The 23013-nt window shown below is 37.2% G+C and overlaps 1 protein-coding gene across 1 annotated transcript in view; it reads left to right on the top strand.

Annotated features, from left to right (window-relative positions):
- Positions 1-23013, top strand: part of TTC28 (tetratricopeptide repeat domain 28) — a 401892-nt gene that overhangs the window by 11761 nt on the left and 367118 nt on the right. The gene's annotated exons all lie outside the window — the stretch shown is intronic.

The raw sequence follows: 23013 nt of genomic DNA, 5'->3' as shown, positions 1-23013 counted from the left end.
TTTTTGGGGGGGGAAGAATGGAAGGGAGGGAGGGAGGAGGCGAGAGAGAGAGCCATCAGTGAGAGAGAGAGAGAGAGAGATGAGAGAGATGAGAGAGACAAGAGAGACACATACATTGATTGGCTGCCTCCTGAGCATGAAACCTAGCTATGTGCCCTTGTCTGGGAATCAAACTCAAGACCCTTGGTTGCACGGGCCAACGCTCTAACCACTGAGAAACACTGGCCAGGGTCAACCCTTAACCTTTTCCTGGAAGCTTTCCTGGAATGTTGAGCTATGAATATAATAAAACATTGTCTATTGCTAATTTCACTTAATTATTTATATTGTTATATAAACATGTCACTTGAATGTATCTGAGTCTTAAAGTAGTTTGAAAATTCCTTGAAAGTTTGTCTTCTGTGAAGGCCTGTGCTGGGAGGTGGGGGCAGGCTGGGAGAAGTCAATGGTGTAATACTTTCAACAATAAAGAATTTAAAAAAATGATACTATACCATGAAAAAAAAAAAAAAAGAAAGTTTGTCTTTTACTTATTTTATAGCCCTACCATTGCTGGCCACTTAAAATAAAAAAATCAGTGTCTAAATCATGTGGGGAACCTTTTTTTCTGCCAGGGGTCATTTGGATATTTATAATATCATTCGAGGGCCATCCAAAATTATCAACTTAAAAATTAGCCTACTGTATTTGGTCAAATATTTAATTAACTCAGCTCTAATGCCTTGGCAGGGCCAGACCAAATGATTTCATGGGCCTTAATATGGCCCATGGGCCGGACGTTCCCCACCGCTGGTCGAAATCAATGAGAAAATTAGGATATGTAACTGCATTTTCTACTTTTTAAAAAAATTTTTTTAAAAAATATTTTTATTGATATTTTACAGAGAGGAAGGGAGAGGGATAGAGAGCTAGAAACATCGATGAGAGAGAAACATCGATCAGCTGCCTCCTGCACACCTCCCACTAGGGATGTGCCTGCAACCAAGGTACATGCCCTTGACCGGAATCGAACCCGGGACCCTTCAGTTCGCAGGCCGACGCTCTGTCCACCGAGCCAAACCAGTTTCGGCCTACGTTTTCTTCTTGAAGTCTTCTAAGGATGCAGATTTCACAGACCATGAACATATCACCCTGATGGTTTAGAAGTTCTTGTTTATTGTTAGCTGAATTCCTCAACAGTTTTAGTCTACTTTTTAATCATTTCTGGAAGGAATCTAACATTTCTTTCAAATATCCCACATTAAAACTTCCTTTCATATGTTTAGTGAGATAACATAGTATAATGGAAATAGCATATAAAGGCAGTCCTTACTTTGCATGGTATTACAGTACAATTAGAAATGATTGCAAGCTGAAAAAATCTTGCAGTGTGATCTTTGGAAAAGCTTTGATTGTTCTGTGACTTTTAAAAGTTTTTGTCAAAACATTAAAAACTTCCTTACTGCAGATTATAAACGTATAAGCAATGCAAAAATATTAAACTATTTAGTGCATTGATTTAAACTGTTAGAAAATTGAGAATTTGTTTTATTATTTAAAAAATATTTTTATTGATTTCAGAGAGGAAGGGAGAGGGAGAGGAAGATAGAAACATCTTATTTAATATGACAAGTATACCTAAATAAAATTAATCTATTTTGCAAGTTGAAGTATTACTACTACCAACATTGGAACATTCTTCTTTTTATTGATTTTAAAGAGAGAAGGGGAAGGAGAAAGAGAGAGAGAGAGAGAGAGCGAGAGAGAGAGAGAGAGAGAGAGAGAGAGAAACGTTGATGTGAGAGGGAAACATTGATCTGTTGCCTCCTGTATGAGCCCTGACTGAGGCTCAAACTCACAACCTAGGTATGTACCCTGACCAGGAATCAAACTCACAACCTTTTTGGTGTATAGGAGGATGCTCCAACCAACTAAGCCACCAGCCAGGGCTATTTAATTTTTTTTTTAAATACTTATTTTTATTGATTTCAGAGAAGAAGGGAGAGGAGAGAGAGAAACATCAATGATGAGAGAGAATCATTGATTGGCTGCCACCTGCATACCCCTGACTGGGAATCGAGCCCACAACCACTGAACTATGCCGGATGGTCTATTTTTAATTTTGAAATAATGTGAAACATATAGAAAAGTTGTGAGGTTATTTCAAAGGACTCCTGAATATCCTACATCTAGATTCCTCCAATAGTGAATATTTTACCATATTTGGCTTATAATATACTCCACATCAAATAAATTGTTATTGGACATCACCCATAAATCCTTCAGTATGTATTGAGAATACTCTGATATATATCCACAGAATAATCATTAAATTTAAGACATTAGCATTGAAACGATACTGCTATTTAATTGACGATCCTATTGAAATTGCAAGGATTGTCCCAGTGATATCCTTTATAGGCACTTTTCCCTTTCTGGTCCAGAAGTACTGGCAAGAAGTATATTAGGAGTCTGTTCAGCTAGATAGATTGTAGTATATGGTCAATACCACCTGCTCACATTACAAATACCTTATTTAATTGACTGGATTTTTACCACCCTTGGGTTCTTGATTGTTAGTTCCTTAGTTTGGGCCCTGAATTTTGATCACTAAAATAATATATGTCTTATCCTTTGTTCTGGACTGTCAGCCTTTGCCCATACCCCCTAACCTGTAGCTCATTGCTACTAACATGGACTTTTTGCCTGACTCTGTTGATCCGAGCAGTCGGTTCATCTCTCTTTTTTTCTTTTATCATAATAACTAGAGGCCTGGTGCACGAAATTTGTGCATGAGTATGGTCCCTAGTCCTGGCCAGCAATTGATGCGCAAGTGTCTGGTGTGGAAGAGCAGGTCCCAGCTGACCTCTGGCCCCTGGGAAGCACCTGGGCCCCCGGGCCCCCACACAACCCCTCCACCTGAGTCACATTGCCCAAGTCCCCACACAGAGATGCGGTGAGCGCAGCCGGACACCGTGAGCTGGGGTGCAGTGTGGGCCTCTAGGCCACCCAGCAGGAAGCTGGGTGGGCTCCTCGTGGGCGCCTGGCACCTGAGCGCAGGGGCTTCCCCCGTGTGCCAGCCCTGGTGTCCCGGGGGAGAATAGCAGGAGGAGTGAGAGTGAGCTCAGGGGACACCCCGCATTCTCATTGCACCTCTGTCTCCATCACCTCCACCCCCAGGTAGCCTGCGAGAGGTCGCAGCGCATCGCGGATGCCCACCATGTTTCACGCCACCCCCTGGTGGTCAGCGCACGTCATAGTGAGCAGTTGAGCTCCAAGTCTTCCAGTCCAACTCCCAGTCGAATGATACCCGAGGGGACAATTTGCATATTAGGCTTTTATTATATAGGATATATAAAGGATAGGTAATATTTTTGTGCTTTTGTCTACCATGCCAGGTCCTCATGTCATGTGCCTCTTCTTTGTAGAAGTTAGATACAATGTGAAATTGTTGACATTCAGAGTAATTTCATGTGTCACAGTCAGCATTAGGACTGTCTGTAATAATAAAAGTGTAATATGCTAATTAGACCGGACATCCTTCCGGATGACATTCTGGACGACCTTCCAGATGAAGCTGGGCTGCAAGGGAAGCCTGGGCCCCGGGTGCCAGAGAGGAGCCGGTGCCGGCAGCCAGGGGAAGGAAGGCCTACTCTTGTACGAATTTTGTGTATTGGGCCTCTAGTGTATATATAAAGCTGAGTAGCGCTACATACCTAGAACTGTATGTGTGTGTGTGTGTGTGTGTGTGTGTAGATTATATTCTGCTGTGAATCTTGAGGTAGGCAGAATGTGCTCTGGAATTACTTTGGATTTTGCTTCTGACTATAGGCTTTGTAATCTTAATCTGATTATTCACAAACTCCTACACAAACTCCTGAGGTAGTTTATTATTTCATGAGGAAGTGAACTAATGAAGTCATAACCTACCATTTGGGATTGGTTGCCATTCTTGGGATAGATCATTGTAGACAGAATGATCTATTAATGCTTGAGAATTAAAGAGCTGATATTATGATACGAATTTGTCATTTTCAAAAAGTTGGAGATCTATTTCCTGCAAGTAAGTTTATTGTAATTACAATCACTTAATTAATGTTTTAATGATATTTGAAAATAGGAATTTTGAAAGTTGGCTAGCATTTACTTATATAAATTCTCCAAAAAATAAATAAGAGTTTATTTGAGCCAAACTTGTAAGATATGCTGGGGAATGAGATCTCAAATGCTCCTAAAAATTGGCTAGCATTTGCACAGAAGTTTTTCAAGGAGAAGTTAGATTAAAAGGTGGCATAAAATTCTGATTAAAAGTCATAATTTTTCTTAATGATATAATATTAAATTTAGGTTTAAATTAAATTTGAATAAATAATTTGTATTATCTGAGAAGCAGTGATTTGGTTTCTGGAAAGTACTGAGAAAGGGAAATATTTTCAGTGCAATTAACCCGAAGTACATGCATGAAGAATCCTTTATAAATCCATGCATTAAGAGCTGCGAATTGAGTAAAATGCAACTTGCCTTTGGTTTTACTAATTTCCCAGGCTTGTGCGCCCTCTTGTGTTTAACTTATCGTTAAGACTATGCTACATTATATGGCTTTCAGTAGTTTGATGGGTTGGGTAAGTAGCTGTACATTTCTTAAGAGATTAAAAATTTTCAAGTATAATGATAAATATTATAAGGGGAAAGAATGTTAAGTGCTCCCCTGGTTCTGTTCCCTACATTTACTTTAACATATTCTACATCAAATTTTATTATATTTAAGTAATTGAGGTATATGTCCTTGAACATAATTTTATGTGCAAAAAGACTAAGAAAATTTAATTATACTATCTTCTTTATATGAAGGTTCTGTGGCTGTTGTAAGCTATGTTGAGTTATCAAGCTAGTAAGTGCTTGGCACACTGTGGGCTTTCAGTAAATATTTGTTGAAATGAAGAGTGGAAGTATTATAACTGATTACGTGTATTTTCTTATTGACTGAAAGAATTGAAATTAGTTGGATAATTTCCAACTTGATATATTCTGAAAGAGAGTTTATTACTATGGCTCCAAAGACACCTAGAGAACAAGAGATTTTTGATCTTTGGGTTAGTATTTAATTGAAGTAGGACCTTTATATGTAATAGTACTTAGAACTATATTAAAATCTCAAACAACAACCTTCTAATTTTCATGGAACTAGCTCCCCCTCCCCCCTTATCTGGACACTTTATGGACTGAATTACTTTTGATTGATTTTGTGGATCCTGTTAGAATCAGATCAACTTTGATGCAGATTTATGAGTCATTGTGCCAAGATGATTATAGAGGCTTAGCAAATAGTGTCATAATCAAAGCATTTCTTTCAAATGGGGGAGCAATTAAAAAAGTGATTATAAAGAGCTCATTACCAAAGGTTCAGAATTTGAGAATGCTTTGCCTGCCTACTAGATAATAAAACCCTCTTACATTTGATTTGTATAGGCAACTATAGGCGAAATTATACAATTTAAAGATGGAGCTAAAGGACTTTATATGGCTTTTTAAAATTATATTCTCACTGCTTACCTTTTAAAGATTGAGATGTAGAATTCTTCATGTAAATCCCACTTAGTTCTGTAACTAATGTCACAGAGGAGCTTTGTTCTTGGTTTTAGCATTAATTTGTCCTGTATGGAATCTTGGCTGTACTTATGCCCTTGTAATTTTCATTGAAGAAGCATTTCACTGATAGTTTTGCAGTCCACCAAATCACTAATTCAAAGGGAAATTAATTTTGGAAAAAGTTACTTATCTAGTATATTTTTCTAAAGATTTTCTGCTCTGTATCACAAATAAATATACCCATAATCCGGTCCCTTTTGTTCTTGTAATATGTAGCATGTAGATTTATATTTTGACCTCCTTTTAACTTTGATCTCACCATTAGCAGATTTAAGAGAATTCATTTTCTATGTACCAAATGTGTAGAGGATTTCTGCTTTCTCATCATATTCAGGAAACTATAAATTATTTGACAAATGTTCAGTAAATAGTAATTGTATGCAGGAGACTGTGTGGATTATTCCTTAGTTATAAGTACTACAGTTGTTTGGATTTATCTTTAGACAATTTACATATATGTAGAAGTATTTGCAATTTTCAAATTGTGTTTACATTTATTATTTCACTTTTTTCCTTGTTTCTACCCTTTGAAGTCGGCATGGTAGGCATTTTTATGATGTCTTTTACAGATGAAGAAAACAGCTCTGGATGGTTTGTAACTTGACTAAATGAATTGGTGTATGTGGAAATTTCTTGTGAAATATAAAGGCTAAAATATGAGAATTTTATTATTTATTAGGCTATTTTCAAAGTGAGTCCAATATTCATTCTTTCTATGTACCATGTATTTTTCCATATAAAAAGGTCATGTCATATTGTTTAGTTGCTGTTCTGCTACTGGCCAGTAACCCTGTTTGTTTGTAATAATTTTGTTAGTATGCATGGTGGATTGGAAACAGTGTAGTGTGTACTATAATATAATTCTCAGTCATTTATTTTGTGTTTTTTTATTACATATTGGAGGCAAGGGTTGGCCCATTCTCCTATCCGCCTTTTGGTTAAGGATGAAATTATTTAAACAACCCCCCACCAACTAACTAAAATACCAACTCAAAAGCATATATATATATTTATGTATAAATGTATATATCAGTGGTTCTCAACCTTTCTAATGCTGCGACCCTTTAATACAGTTCCTCATGTTGTGGTGACCCCAACCATAAAATTATTTTCGTTGCTACTTCATAACTGTAATTTTGCTACTGTTAATGAATCGTAATGTAAATATCTGTGTTTTCCGATGGTCTTAGGCGACCCTGCTAGCTAGTGGTCTTAGAGCCTAAGACAGGGGTGGGCAAACTTTTTGACTCGAGGGCCACAATGGGTTCTTAAACTGGACTGGAGGGCCGGAACAAAAGCATGGATGGAGTGTTTGTGTGAACTAATATAAATTCAAAGTAAAGGAGCGGAGGGGAGAGCAAGAGAACCGGATAGAACAGCCGGATCCGGCCCGCGGGCCGTAGTTTGCCCAAGGCTGGCCTAAGACCATCGGAAAACACAGATATTTACATTACGATTCATTAACAGTAGCAAAATTAGAGTTATGAAGTAGCAATGAAAATAATTTTATGGTTGGGCGTCACCACAACACGAGGAACTGTATTAAAGGGTCGTGGCGTTAGGAAGGTTGAGAACCACTGGTATATATGTACATCTATATATATAAAAGGCTAATATGCAAAGTGTCCCCTCGGGAGTTCGACTGGGAGACCAGGAGTTTGATCACTCGCAATGACATGCACTGACCCACCAGGGGGTGGTGCAGAATGAAGGAAGGCCCCGGTCAGCAGCCAGAAGGCCCAGATCGGCCCTGATTGCTGGCCAGGCCTAGGGACCCTACCTGTGCATGAATTTCGTGCACCAGGCCTCTAGTATACACACACACACACACACACACACACACACAGTTTCTTTTATAGAGACTTTTATAATACCATATTATCTGTTAAAAAACAGGGAGTGACAGGAAAAATGTAATATCTGTTAAAAAAAACAGGGAGTGACAAAAAAAGTAGAATGGTAGCTGTTAAGGAGCGGAGGAAACAGGGAGTTGTTCTATAGGTGTAGAATTTCAGTTTTGCAGGATGTAAAAGTCCTGGAGACCCATTGCACAACAATGTAAATAAACTTAACACTACTGAACTGTACCCTTAAAATTAGCTAAGATGGAACTCTTACAGGTTTTAAAATCTGTTATTAAATTTTTTGTTTTAAGCCCTGACAGATGGGTCAGTTGGTTAGAGCATCGTTCTGATATGCCAAGGTTGCAGGTTTGATCTCAGGTCAGGGCACATATAAAAAACAACCAGTGAATGCATAAACAAGTGGAACATCAAATTGATGCCCCCCCCCCAAAAAAAAAAACAATAAAAATTTAAAAAATTTTCAATTTTATTATAAAAAACATTAAAATGGTAGAGAATACAAAGTTTAATACATCAGATGTTTAGAAACCTGCTCCTAGAATGAGCAAATGATGATAATTTCTCTGCAATGATTATTTGCGGTGATTAACTGAATCTTGGTGATATAGCTTGCTATTAGCTTGGAGGTTTCTGCAGCACCTGTACCATCTCAGGTGAAATATAAAACCTGCCCTTAAGTTTTAGGCTATTGCTGTATTTTGTTCAGATAATATGGTGAGAAGTATTTTTGCTTTTAAATCTGTCACTTTTTTTTTTCATTCTGGTCTCTCTGGTAATATGAAAAGATTTATTATATTTAATGACATTTCCATACTTTTACTCAGGAACCTCTTCTCCAGATGTCTGTCTGGCACTCATCATGAGCTGTATCAGGAGATACCTTAGGCTTTGTGAAATTAATAAGTGATTAGCTTAAGGTCCTAGTATAGTCATATGTAATATATAGTGGTTTATGCAGGAGCTCTTCAGTTTCTTCCAATAATGACTGTCAAAATCTAATTATTCTAACTTATATTAAAATGTTAGTAGACATTTCTATTATATATTTTAGTCTGAAGATTTAATTATAAAATAACTTCACTAAAAAGAATTTAATTAAAACAGAAAGGTTCCCAAACCAATAGCATAGTAATTTTCCTTTCTCAGTATTAATTTTCCTTTGAGTGCTACGTACTATGCAAATGTAGCAATTTAAATAGGCAAATACTTATTATGTAACCTTAAATCCCATCTCACTTAGAGTAAAATTCTTATCATGGTCCAAGAAAACCCTGATCTGGCCCATGCCTGCCTCTTTGAGTTCATCTTTTATCATTCACTCAATCACAGTACTCTACCCAGTCTTTTTTTTTCCCTCCTTTTCCTCAATTATTTGCTTTTCTTGTCCACTTTGGGCCCTTTTTATTTGCCCCCTGGAATTGTCTAATTGTCTTTTCCACATATAGTTATGGTGCGTTCTTTCTTGCATTCAAATATCAGCTTAAATATCACTGCCTAATCTAATGTAAGTACTTAACCATCTGTAGTCACAGTGCCCTACTTTAATTTTGCCTATGGCTTTTCTTTCTCCCTGATAGTTTTGTATTTTAGTGTTCTTCATTGTTGTTGGTCATCTGCTTAGCCTCCTAGAAAGTATGCTCCATGAGAAGAGGGGAGGATCTTTTTTATTTTTATTTTTATTTATTTATTTTTTTAAAATATATTTTTATTGATATTTTTACAGAGAGGAAGGGAGAGGGATAGAAAGCCAGAAATATCGATGAGAGAGAAACATCGATCAGCTGTCTCCTGTACACTCCCTATCGTGGATGTGCCTGCAACCAAGGTACATGCCCCTGACCGGAATCAAACCTGGGACCCTTCAGTCTGCAGCCTGACGCTCTCTCTATCCACTGAGCCAAACCGGTCAGGGTGAGGGGGGGATCTTGGCTTTCTTTTTCCCACTGTATCCCCTGTGCTCAGAACCCTGCCTTACTTGTAGGAAATGCTTAATAGTTGGACCAGTGACTGAATGATTCATTGTTATGTCTTGCTTTGTGCTAGACACTGTGCCAAGTCCTGTGGGGATACAGAGTTTAGCCACAGAGATGGATAGTTAAATAACTATAATATAAAATGTCAAGTCTTATAGAGGGATGTATAAAATCCTATGGGGCCACAGATAAAAGAGTAACTAATTTCTCTTAGAGGTAGGTCATGGGGTATTAGAGATGAATTAATGTACTAATGCTTCCTATTTCACATGAAACCATTCTGCGGCACTTTGCTGATTAGTTACTGACTAGTTCTTGAATTTCTAATACTTCATGTAACCTTGCTGTTTACTTTTCTGTAAAAAGATGGTGGTTATATTGACCTCAAGAATGCTGTAAAGATTGATTATTTAATGTTGGCTAAGTGCTTTGACAATGCAAAATGCTATGTAGTCCTGATCTTAATCATATTAACAACCACTTTCTATAATTAAGTTTTATTATATAGTTTGTCCCTGATTATTCAGATAGAAACAAATATGACACTTTTAAAATACATTATTTAGGAAAGGCCTACTCAGTCCTTTTTGCATTTTTTTTGGCATTTTTTGTAGAAAATAATACTATTTTCTATCTACACCAGTGATTTTCAGAAGAGTAGTAATATACTGTAACCCCCAGGGGGCAGTAGTATACCAAGAAGATTGTGTACTTTGGCAAGCTTATTAAACAGCAGTGCAAGTCTGTTAGTGCTTAGTGACTTGATTTGACGTACAGACACTTCCCTTCTCACCGATGAAATACTGAAGGTTTGAACAGATATTTTAACTTTCCTTTTCCCATAGTATTGTGTTCTCTTGTGTTTAAGAGTTTTTCTTCTTCAAAGAAAGGGTTCTATCTATTTCAGATCTTGGAGTGAAATGATATTTAGGAATTGTTATATATGTATATCGGGGTACCTCACGTTATATTTTATTGTACTATCCTATGCTATGTTGTAGATTTTTTTTTCTAAAAGTAATGAATAGATTGGAAAATTAGTAAGTTGAATCTTACTTTACATTTATTTTGGCGATGAGTTTCAATCTTTGTTTCTGCTGAAAGTACTATGGGATAAGATACACTTAAATTCTCACAGTGGCTTGCTGCTTCAGTGATTCTCAATTTATGGCAGTTTTTTCTTAGGTCTTAGAGAGCTTCATGTTTCATTATCTAATTAAAGAGTTTTACTTCAGAGAGTTAGGGTTAGCCATCTTCACAGAGACCAGGTAAGTGGCCATTAAGAAGAATATTATTCTTAATATTTTACCCTGCATCCCATTTATCTTTAAGGTTTTTTTAAAAAAATATTACCATACTAGCAACAGAGTTTTCTAAAGTGTGAAAATTTTAAAGATTTTTAATAGTGAAGCAGTTGGACAATTTATAGGTTCTTTTTGGGGGCCCCTCTGTGTGCTCCTAGAATACCCAACCCTTATCTCTACACTAAGTACTGACTTGTCACACTGTGTCATAACTGACAGTTTTGTCTGTATCCCTAGATTGTGAGCTTCTTGAGGGCAGGGACTTTGTCTTGTTCACTTATGTGCTCTAGGCCCAGTTTGGTGCCTGGCACATAGTAAGTGCTCAACAAATATTGTAAACAAATGCTGGATTTGTGTGGCCTTGAGATATTTTAAATAAAAATACTTAGAAACAGATGCCACTCACAAAGGTTTTCTGCTGTAGAGGGTGTTTGGAAGTTGTTTTACATAATGCATTGTATTAGTGAAATTTCAGGAAATTCTGATTGGGAATACTGGGTTCAGAGCTTCCCGAAAGCACCAATGGACACTTAAACCTGGTTTTAGTCTTCTGTGACAAAGATATAGATGCTGACAGGTTAGATATTAAGGATCTTTTTCTCATACACCATTTCACGAATTCATCAAAATCACTTTGAAGCTTTGAATTTTAATTCTACTTTCTAAGGTTATAATTATTCTAAACTTGGTTTTACCTGTAAATTATTAGTATATTCTCAATAGTAAAATTTGCAGTGGGTTATGGTCCCTTTTGGATAAGATTCATTTTTTTATTGTCTTAGGAACAATAGCTTGAAGCTGTCATTTGCAAGGCTTGTCAGTAGGGCCAGTAGGTTTTATAATATACATCTTAGGCTAGATTGAACAAAAAGGAATAGGGCTTTAAGGTTTTTAGTAGTTGTAGTCCATTATAATTCTTTAGCCACTAATAGGTCACTGTCTTATGAGTTTTGGTTCTTTCATGCAATAACACTCATGCTGGATTATGTTAGAGGCACTTGAGATACGTCTATAAACCAAAAGAAAAAGTTGTCATAGAGTGAGGTGGAGTTTTCTAATGGGCAAGAGAGAAATTTCACATGGTGAGAAAGGAATGGGCGAAGGGGAAAGTAATAGGACTTTAGGGAGACCAGATAATGTAGATCATTGTAAGCCATTATAAGAACTCTGGTTTTCACTTGGGAAATGTGGAGCCAATAGAGGGTTTTGAGCAAAGAAATTTAAATCTTAACTTCCCTTTTAAGATTGCTCTGGCTGCTGTGCTGAGGCTGAACTGTGATGGGGTAAGAATAAGAGCACAGGGACCTGTTAGGAGGCCGTTGCAGTAATCCATGTGAGAAATGATGGTGGCAGTGTGGAGTAGTGTTATATATTCAGGTTCTGGATACATTTCGAAATAGTGCCAACAATATTTTCTGACAGTTTGGAAGAGGTAAAGGATGATTTCAAGGTATTTTGCCTGAGCAACTTGAAGGGTAGATTTTGCCATCAACTGAGATGGAGAAGGTTATGTATTGTTGCAATTAGATTGGGAAGATCAGCAATTCAGTTTTGGACATGTTAAGTTTGAGATCCCTAAAAGACATCCAAATGAAATGTTGAGTGGGCAGTGAAATATATGTCTGGAGTTTTAGAGGTATGAATTAGAGAGATAAATTTGTATTTAAAACTATAATACTGTAATTACTGAGGGGATGTACATAGAAAAGAGAAGAGGTCTGAGGACCTCCTGAGAGGTCTGGTGGTGCTCTATCATTCAGAGGTCAGGGAGAAGACAAACAACAAGCAAAGGAGGCTGAGGAGTAATGAGTGATGCAGAAATAAACAAGAGAGTGTGGCAACTTGGAAGCCATAGTATATCTCATTGGGCCAATTATCATTGGGCATGAGTATGATCAGAATACTGAAAATGTATATATCAAAAGATGCTTTGTGACTGTATTGTTTCTGAAAGTAGTGGATTTATTTTTTTGTAATCCTTACCCGAGGATTTTTTCTCCATTGATTTTTTTAGATAGCATGGAAGGGATGGGGAGAGACACAGAGAGAGAAACATCAATGTGAGAGAGACACATCGATTGGTTGCCTCTTGCATGTGCCCTGACCAGGGCAGGGAATCGAGCCTACAGCCAAGGTATGTGCCCTTTACCCAAATCAAACCCGAGACCCTTCAGTCTATGGGCCAACGTTTTAACCACTGAGCAAAACTGGCCAGGGCTGGGTTTATTTTAAGTGGGTGTGGAAGTTGTGATAGCATTCTATTAATATACTTTAATTGAAAGTGAAAATAAATCACAATTTTTATAATTATTTTGGAAAGGTTCATTGATCCTGCTAATTTATTGTGTAAGCCAATATTTTGCATCACTGCTGGAGATTTTGGGAGTTCTTGCAGATTTGTTCTAAATTTTTCATGGGGAAGATTACCGAGGCCCCCTGTGAGATTTAGAAATTGAAAGATGCCCATGAGATCAAATAGGAAGTTATGGGAACATTTTCAAGTTCCCTGTTATTTTTATAATTCAGTTAGGGATAATTACCATATCAGTCAGCCTAGTTATAGAATATTCTCATATCACATAAAGTTCTATTGGACAGTGCTGATCGAATTCAATATATTTGTAAAAAAGGAAGACAGATTGGCAGACCTAGCTGGCTTGGGCAAGGGAAGCAGAGTGATGATGCTAGAGAGCTCATATGGTTAACCTACAGAGTCAGGGCTCCTGAGAAGCAGAGCTGCCGTGGAATGAGGAGCACTATCTTTGGAGAGGTCAGCAGGACTGAGGTGCCAGGAGGAGCAGGAGCTGCTTTGGTCATTATGCTGGACTATGGATGAAGAATAAAAGGAATCACATTGACTAAATGAGAGAAAGAATTGGAAAACTGCTGGAAATTTTGCTTTTTTGCTTTCAGCATTTATCACTGAAAAAAAAAAGGTTTATATTTTTATTAAGAGAAAAACTAGGTGCTTGAGAAACAGTTTCTTGGAATTTTAATCTTTTGGTAAATGAAACCTCAAACCTGAAATTAATCCATTGGCTTTTTTGGCTTAAATGAATTTTGCAATGATATAATGCAAACCTGAGCTGAAAGATACATTTTTATTCTCATATTTTAATAGTCATCTCTAGTCTTTAGATTTATTTTCTATTCAGCTCATAGTCAAGAATGCTGTGACTGATTTACTCCCATCTGTATAAGTGAATAATGCTGTGATTTTTTTAAAGCTCTTGGATATTAATGTTTTAAGTTCCTGAACTTCCACAAGACAAGGTTCATACTGAAGTAGGCAGCTGTAAAATGCAGATGCTGACAAACAGAAAAACAAAGAGATTTTCACAAGGAATTATGGGTATTTAATGTAACTCTTTAGTTCACAGTTCAGTAAAACCATGTTGTTCCCATAGTACTGCATTCTGTATTAATATGCTGCTGTATTGCACAGCTAGACATTTTAAGGATGAAAGAAGTGTTACATTTGCCATATTCCCATTTTGCATGTTAACTTTCAAACCTCAAAAGGCAGGAATTCTGTCCCAGCACAATTTAATCCTTTTGAATTATTTTGTACACATCTGTAATTTTTACTGAATTATTGATGAGTAAACCCCAGTTTTTATTTTCTCATGCTTGTGAAAGTGAAAATGAATCACAAATGAAACTGACTTTTATTTACACTTGCTCCTTCTCTTTATGTCCTTTAAAAAATGGTTTTGTAAAATAAGAATATTGAAATGGTGTAGAGGAAGAAAGGGAGAAGAGGTGGTTGCATTGCAAGGGTGGATAAAGGGGCAGTCATTGAGATCACTAGGCAACAGGCTGTGAGAAATGTAACATTTCTCATTTGTGTCGTCATGTAACTATGGAAGAACCACCATAGAGCCTAACCTGGTATTTCTTTTTAATGAAGTCCAGCTGTTGGTCATGTGAATATTCTCTTTCCTTTGGGTATTAAGCGTGTGTTTTCTCTTTTCGTATGGCATCTTAAACGGCTACTTACATAACACCTGAAATGTACTCATGTCTTGTTAGGAGCCTCTGTTGCACTGGTCACTTTTCTTTATGAATCACCACAAGTTGCATATAAAAACTTTAGAACAAAGAATGTGACTTGACCACATAAGTATTCCTTTTTTTTTTTTTTTTTTTTTTTTTATGAATAGAGCTCTTGTTTTTAATTTGATGAGCAGGGAACTTTCCAACTCTAACCCTTTCTTTACAATCTGTCTTTAATTTGTGAAAAAGATGCATTCCAATTTTTCAGACATAAAACTGTTTAATGGACTTTTTTGGATTCACTAGTTCTCTAGTCATGTTAGGTTATCCTGAAATTCAGCATATGCCATTTCATGGATTTCAATCTCCTTTTCTCATTTTCACATAGACATTACTCTTCGATATTAAAAAATAATTAGATGGCGTTTCACCTTAGTCCTCCTTAAATAATGCACAGTTGCAGCTGTTAGACTGTTTTTATGGTGCTGTTACCAACCAGGTCTTCCCTGAAATAAATATTAAGGCATTTTCAACATCTTGGATCATTTAGTTCATTTTACTTACCCTCTGTGAGACATAATCTAAGTGTATTTTTGCTGCTCTGTGTTTAAGTGTGGAACTTTTTATTCTACTGTATCTTCTGTGGCACTAAAAAAACAAATACCTTTTCCCTCTGTTTTATGGGATCTTTTCCCTGTCATCCCTTAATGTTGTAGCAAATATTTAAGACACTCTAATCCCAACACTGGACAGAGCTTGGTAATTAATCATCCTAATATACTCATAAAATAAACCTAAAAACTTGTATAGTAATAATCTATTTTTAGCTAAGTAAACTGAGTAGTAATTATAGGTATGAATATTTGGTTTATAGGCCACAAAATTATTACAATAATATTGCTTTGTTTAAAAAAATGAACCACTTAATATTATTTTGAGATAAAAACACTGTGCCTGCCAAAGCATTCTCAATAATACATCTCAGTAATACACTCAGTCAAAACTTTATAAGCCCTTAACGCTGTTTTATGTCTTGTATCAGATACTTGAGATGCCATATATATTAGTGGGTTGTTTAAAATGCATTGTCCTATCTAATAAAGAGGGAATATGCAAATTGTGCTGGGGACCCGAGGCCTTTCCTCCCCGCCCCCCCCCTCCCGCCCCCCGGTGCCAGGCCAGGGGACCTTAGGCCGCGCCCCTCACCATGCGGGGCTTGACAGGGGACCTCAAGGTGCGCCCCCGGGGGCTGGCCGGGTCTGGATCTAGCCCAATGGGGGTGGGGCCGGCTGGGTCTGGGTGTCATGCGATTTCAAGGCACATGTGAGTGGGTGGGGACTTGACTCTGGTTCCCGTGGTATGCCCCAGACTCTGACAGGAGGAAGATTTTCATATACATTTTTCTAATTTTCTTTCATCTCTGACACTTCTATTATAGAGAAAGGGCAAATAGCAATATTAAAATATTTCCTCTAATTCCCTTTTAATGTGCACGAATTTAGTGCACTGGGTCACTAGTCTACTAATAAGATTATGCCAAGTAACATAGATACGTAGGAAAATAACCATGTGACAAGAGGAAGAAATGTTCTTACGTGATATCTGTAGAAAAAAATAATTCTATATATTAGTGGTATCCTGCTCCTACCTGTTGAAATCTCAAATTGTATGTTTGTGTTTAAAAATTACTAATTTCCTTAGCCCTAGCTGGTTTGGCTTAGTGGATAGAGCATCAGCCTGGGGACCCAAAGGTCCCGGGTTTGATTTCGGTCAAGGGCACATACCTCGGTTGCAGGCTCCTCCCTAGCCTGGGCCCTGGTTGGGGCGCGTGCAGGAGGTAACCAATCGATGTGTTTCTTTCACATCAATATTTCTCTCTGTCTTTCCATCTCTCTTCCATTCTCTAAAAATCAATGAAAAAATATCCTTGGATGAGTATTAAAATTTTTTTTTAAATTACTCATTTTCTTAAACACTTTTAATAGCTATTTAGGCTTTTCTCTACTAAATAACAGCATTATAGATTTATTTATTGGAATTTCCTGATATTACTTAATTTACTACCAAATTCCTAATTTTTGGAAGGTACAGTTATCCTTTTAGGCTATATAATTACCTATTATCCTGTAGAGAATGAATAATAAATAAAAAATGTCTTCCAGGTTGGACAGAAGTACCCTTTCTCTGTGTTTTCTTAATACCTGTATGTATTCTTATCACTGTCTTTATTACTCAGTACTTTGAAATTATGTTTGCCTAGATCAGTGGTTGGCAAACTGCGGCTCGCGAGCTACATGCGGCTCTTCCACAAAATACCACGGCCTGGGCGCGTCTATTTTGAAGAAGTGGCTTTAGAAGTTTAAGTTTAAAAAATTTGGCTCTCGAAAGAAATTTCAATCGTTGTACTGTTGATATTTGGCTCTGTTGACTAATGAGTTTGCCGACCACTGGCCTAGATACATATTTTAAAGAAACAATGTAAAGTGCAGAGGTTTTTTAGAAAGATGTCTGTTACAGCATTATTTAAAAATAATGAAAATCTATTAACAACTCTAAAGTCCTATATTAGGTAGATGGACATGTAAATTTCAGTTCATCTATTTGAGGGAATGTATTTACACTATGTTGGCCTTGTCCTCATATATTTGGGGGAACTGCAGGAAGTTTATGAGTGAGAAGAAGACAAGTTAGGCATGAGATTAGAGAGGTAGACACACCCCAAGTCCTAGCTTATAGGATCTTGTAAGCCATGATAAGAAGTTGGATTTTATTTTAAATACTAGATTCGTGCACCAGTGGGGTCCCTCAGCCTGGCCTGTGCCCTCTCGCAATCTGGGACTCCTTGGGGGATGTCGGCCTGCGGGGATCATGCTGAAACTGGTAGTCCGACATCCCCCGAGGGATGTAGTCGCGAAGTACAGGTGGCTGGGGAGGAGCCTGTGCCACTTGGTAAGCTCACTGAGCGGTGCTCCCGCTGTGGGAGTGCAGTGACCACCAGGGGCAACTCCTGTGTTGAGCGTCTGCCCCCTGGTGGTCAGTGCTCGTCATAGCGACCAGTCGACGTGTTGTTCGGTCGTCTGGTCGTAATGGTTGCTTAGGCTTCTATATAGATAGATAGATGGTTGGAAACCATTGGAAAGTTTGGGGGGAGGACAATGTGATTTATGTTTTGAAAAGGTCACTTTGGCTGCTGGTAGACAATAGAAATTGAAGCAGGAAAACCAATTAGGAGACTGTTGCCACAATCTAGGAAAAAAAAATGATGATGACCTAGACAGGGTGGTAGCTGTTCAAATGGTGAAAATAGTTGGATTTATTTTGCAGATAGAGTCAATAGAATTTGCTGAGGACTTTGTGGGATTTTGAGAGAAAGAGAGGATAATTGCTAGGTCCTTGGCCTGTGCAACTGGATGAATGCTAATGCCAATTCTAAGATGGGAAGGACTAACGGAGAAATAGATATTTATTATAAGGGAATGGTATAAAACTAAGAGTTCTGTTTTAGATGTTAAATTTGAGATTTCTCTTAAGACATTCAGGTGGAGAGGACAAGTTGGTATCTTGACCCATGGGAGAGGTCAGAGATTAAGCTATAAATTTGGGATTCATTAGGACATACATGGTAATGAAAGCTATGATTATACTTGATGAGGTCTTTAGAGAGTGTGTATATACAGAAGAGAGAAGGTTTGAAAACTGAGCCCTGTGGCACTTCAACATTTAGGAAGTGGGAGGAGGTAGGCAATGAGCAAAGGAATCTGGGGAGGAGCAGCCAATATGGTAGAAAAAAACTGGAGAATATGATATCCTAGAAATTAAGTGAAGGAGGGACTGATCTGCCATGAACAAGGACCATTTGGGCCAAAGGTGTATAGTATGGATGATGGACTACGCAGAAGCAAGATTAGAAGTTGAGAAATAGAATTCTGTTGCACTTACCCAGAAAAGAAATGATAAATAGTGCTTTAGACTATGGCAGAGGCAATTGGGATGGAGAGGCATTGGCAAATTCAGGAGGCAGAAGTAACAAACTTGGTAATGGGATGGGATGAGTGTTATGGGTCTTAGGTATAATATTTTAAAAGATTGAACTTTAAAAACAAAAGTATCTAAACAAACAAACGAGAAAAATGCATTCCTGACAGAAGCAGGGCATGGAAGCTTGATTAATTGTTCACAGTGTTGGTTACAGAGAATATACATTTCAGTTACAGTTGATTCCTGAACACTGAGTTATTTGAATAGGTATGTAGAATTTTTGTGATTGATGAAATGACCTAAAACAGTCTCTTCTCTAAAGACCTGTAGTTTCAATAAGGAATAATGAAAGCATACTAATGTAGATAAACCTTACTGACATTTTATACTTTTGAAGGGAAATCAGGTCTTAAGCTGCTTTGGCTAAAATTTCAAAATGAATTGTAGTCCTAATTCTGACATTATGGCTTTCTGTAACTAAGAAATTCTTCAAAAGAATTTACTGTCTACTTGCGTAAAATGTCAATAATATCATTTACCTCTTTTTTACAGGAAGGAACATTAACTTTCGGAAATGGAAAAATGTCATCTGTTAAAATTGTTATATCTTATTAGTAGAAAATATCTTTTCACTGAACAACTGTAGAAAAGATAGTTATTATTTATCTTAAGAATTTATCACACACCTCATTGCACTAAAAATATTGGGAGATCAATGGGTAGATCTTATTTGTGAGCAAAAGTAACTTCAAAACTGCCTTATTAAATACAGAAGTGTGGAGATTTGAGGGTATAATAGAATCATTTATAGTTGTGTTTTGTAAAATTACTATCTTTAGGCTGAGGAAAAGGGTTAAAGGCCATGGTTTCTACAGTTATTTTTCTCTTCCAATTGGCAAATCAAGCATGTATTTTGTTTCACAAATGTGTTCATTGTAATAAGCAGATAACCACATACATAGCCTTCCTTTGAAAAAGGATCTGAACTACAAAATATCCTTATTGTATTTTTAAATTTGAATGTGTTCTTGTTAAATTAATTGGTGAATGTTTGATTAGTTATATATTAACTTTATACTAGACTCTGTGGTAAGCACAAAAGAATTAAGATAGACTTAAAAACCAAAAGAATAGCCCAGCAGGTGTGATTGAGCGTGGACCTATGAATCATGAGGTCATGGTTTGATTCTTGGTCAGGGCACATGCCCAGGTTTCGGGCTTGATCTCCAGTGAGGGGTGAGCCATGAGGCAGCCAATCAATGATTCTCTCTCATCATTGATGTTCTATCTCTCCCTCTCCTTTCCTCTCTGAAATCAATAAAAATATATTAAAAACAAAACAAAAACAATAAATCTAAATCTTAGGAGAATAGGACCATTTGTTTTTATCTTTATATTCTTTTTTTTTTAAATTTCTTGATTGATTAAGGTATTACATATGTGTCCTTATTCCCCCATTACCCCCCACCTCCCATTCATGCCCCCACACCCCTGTTGTCTGTGTCCATTGATTAGGCTTATATGCATGCATATAAGTCCTTTGGTTGATCTCTCCCCCTTACCCCCACTGTCCCCTACCTTCCCTGAGGTTTGACGTTCTGATTGATGTTTCTCTGTCTCTGGATCTATTTTTGTTCATCAGTTTATGTTGTTCATTATATTCCACAAATGAGTGAGATCATGTGATATTTATCTTTCTCTGCCTGGCTTATTTCACTTAGCATAATGCTCTCCATCTCCATCCATGTTGTTGCAAATGGTAAGAACTTCTTTTTTACCGCAGCGTAGTATTCCATTGTGTAGATGTACCACAGTTTTCTAATCCACTCACCTGCTGATGGGCACTGAGGCTGTTTCCAAATCTTAGCTATGGTGAATTGTGCTGCTATGAACATAGGGGTGCATAAATCCTTTCTGATTGGTGTTTCTAGTTTCTTGGGATATATTCCTAGAAGTGGGATCACTGGGTCAAATGGGAGTTCCATTTTTAGTTTTTTTGAGGAAACTCCATACTGTTCTCCACAGTGGCTGCACCAGTCTGCATTCCCACCAGCAGTGCACGAGGGTTCCTTTTTCTCCGCATCCTCTCCAGCACTTGTCATTTGTTGACTTGTTGATAATAGCCATTCTGACAGGTGTGAGATGGTACCGCATTGTTGTTTTGATTTGCATCCCTCTGATGATTAGTGACTTTGAGCAGGTTTTCATATGTCCCTTGGCCTTCCTTCTGTCTTCTTTCGAAAAGTGTCTATTTAGATCAGTTGCCCATTTTTTGATTGGGTTGTTTATCTTCTTTTTGTTAAGCTGCATGAGTTCCCTGCAAATGTTGGAAATTAAAACCTTATCGTTGATATCATTGGCAAATATGTTCTCCCATGCAGTGGCTTTCTTGTTGTTTTGTTGATGGTTTTCTTTGCTGTGCAAAAGCTTTTTATTTTGATGTAGTCCCATTTGTTTGTTTTCTCTTTAGTTTCCATTGCCCTAGGAGCAGTATCAGTGAAGAAATTGCTTTGGCATATGTCAGAGATTTTTCTGCCTATGGATTCCTCTGGTATTTTTATGGTTTCCCGTCGTATGTTTAAGTCCTTGATCCATTTTGAGTTTATTTTTGTGTATGGTGTAAGTTGGTGGTCTAGTTTCATTTTTTTGCATGTATCTGTCCAAATTTCCCAACACCATTTATTGAAGAGACTGTCTTGACTCCATTGTATGTTCATGCCTCCTTTGTCAAATATTAATTGAGCATAGTGATTTGGGTCGATTTCTGGGTTCTCTATTCTATTCCATTGATCTATATGTCTGTTCTTGTGCCAATACCAGGCAGTTTTAAGAACAGTGGCTTTGTAATACAGCTTGATATCTGGTATTGAGATCCCACCTACTTTGTTCTTCTTTTTCCAGATTGCTATGGCTATTCGGGGTCTTTTTTTATTTCAGATGAATTTTTGGAAAGTTCATTCTAGGTCTGTGAAATATGCCGTTGGTATTTTAATGGGAAGTGCATTGAATTTATAAATTGCTTTGGGTAGTATGGACATTTTGATGATGTTGATTTTACCAATCCATGAGCATGGTATGTTCTTCCATCTGTTTATGTCTTCCTCTATCTCTTTTTTCAGTGTCGTGTAGTTTTCTGCGTATAGGTCTTTTACTTCCTTAGTTAAGTTTATTCCTAGGTACCTTAATTTTTTTGGTGCAATGGTAAATGGGATTGCTTTTTTAGTCTCTCTTTCTGTAAGTTCATTATTGGTGTATAGGAATGCCATAGATTTCTTGGCATTAATTTTGTATCCTGCTACATTGCCGAATTCATTTATTAAGTCTAATAATTTTTTGATGGAGTCTTTAGGGTTTTCTATGTACAGTATCATGTCATCTGCAAATAAGGACAGTTTCACTTCTACTTTTCCAATTTGGATGCCTTTTATTTCTTCTTCTTGTCTGATTGCAATGGCTAGTACTTCCAGCACTATGTTGAACAGGAGTGGTGAGAGTGGGCATTCCTGTCTTGTTCCTGTTCTTAGGGGAAATGGTTTTAGTTTTTGTCCATTGAGTATGATGTTGGCTGTGTGCTTGTCATATATGGCTTTTATTATGTTGAGGTATGATCCTTCTATTCCCACCTTGCTGAGAGTTTTTATCAAGAAAGGGTGTTGGATTTTGTCAAATGCTTTTTCTGCATCATTTGAATATGACTGTGATTTTTATCTCTCAATTTGTTTATGTGAACAACTCTATTTTAACAAACTAGACAACCTGGAGGAAATGGACACATTCCTAGAAAAATACAACCTTCCAAAACTCACTCAGGAAGATACTAAAAATCTCAATAGGTTGATAACTATGGAAGAAATTGAAGCAGTCATCAAAAAGCTTCCAGCAAACAAAAGCCCGGGGCCAGATGGCTTCACAGGGGAATTTTACCAAACATTCAAGGAAGAACTAAAACCTATCCTCCTCAGACTATTCCAGAAAATTCAAGAGGAAGGAACACTTCCAAGCTCCTCATGTGAAGCCAGCATCACCCTAATACCAAAACCAGATAAAGTTAACACAATGAAAGAGAATTACAGACCAATATCCCTCATGAACATAGATGCCAAAATCCTTAACAAAATTCTAACAAATCGGATCCAGCAGTGCATCAGAAAGATCATACACCATGACCAAGTAGGATTTATCCTGGGGATGCAAGGATGGTACAATATTATCTTTATATTCTTTTTTTAAAAAAATATATTTTATTGATATATTACAGAGAGGAAGGGA

This window comes from Plecotus auritus (assembly GCF_963455305.1).
Source record: "Plecotus auritus genome assembly, chromosome: 13".
Lineage (NCBI taxonomy): Eukaryota > Metazoa > Chordata > Mammalia > Chiroptera > Vespertilionidae > Plecotus > Plecotus auritus.
The sequence above is the reverse complement of the archived record's forward strand: the minus strand, read 5'-3'. Positions and strand labels throughout refer to the sequence as shown.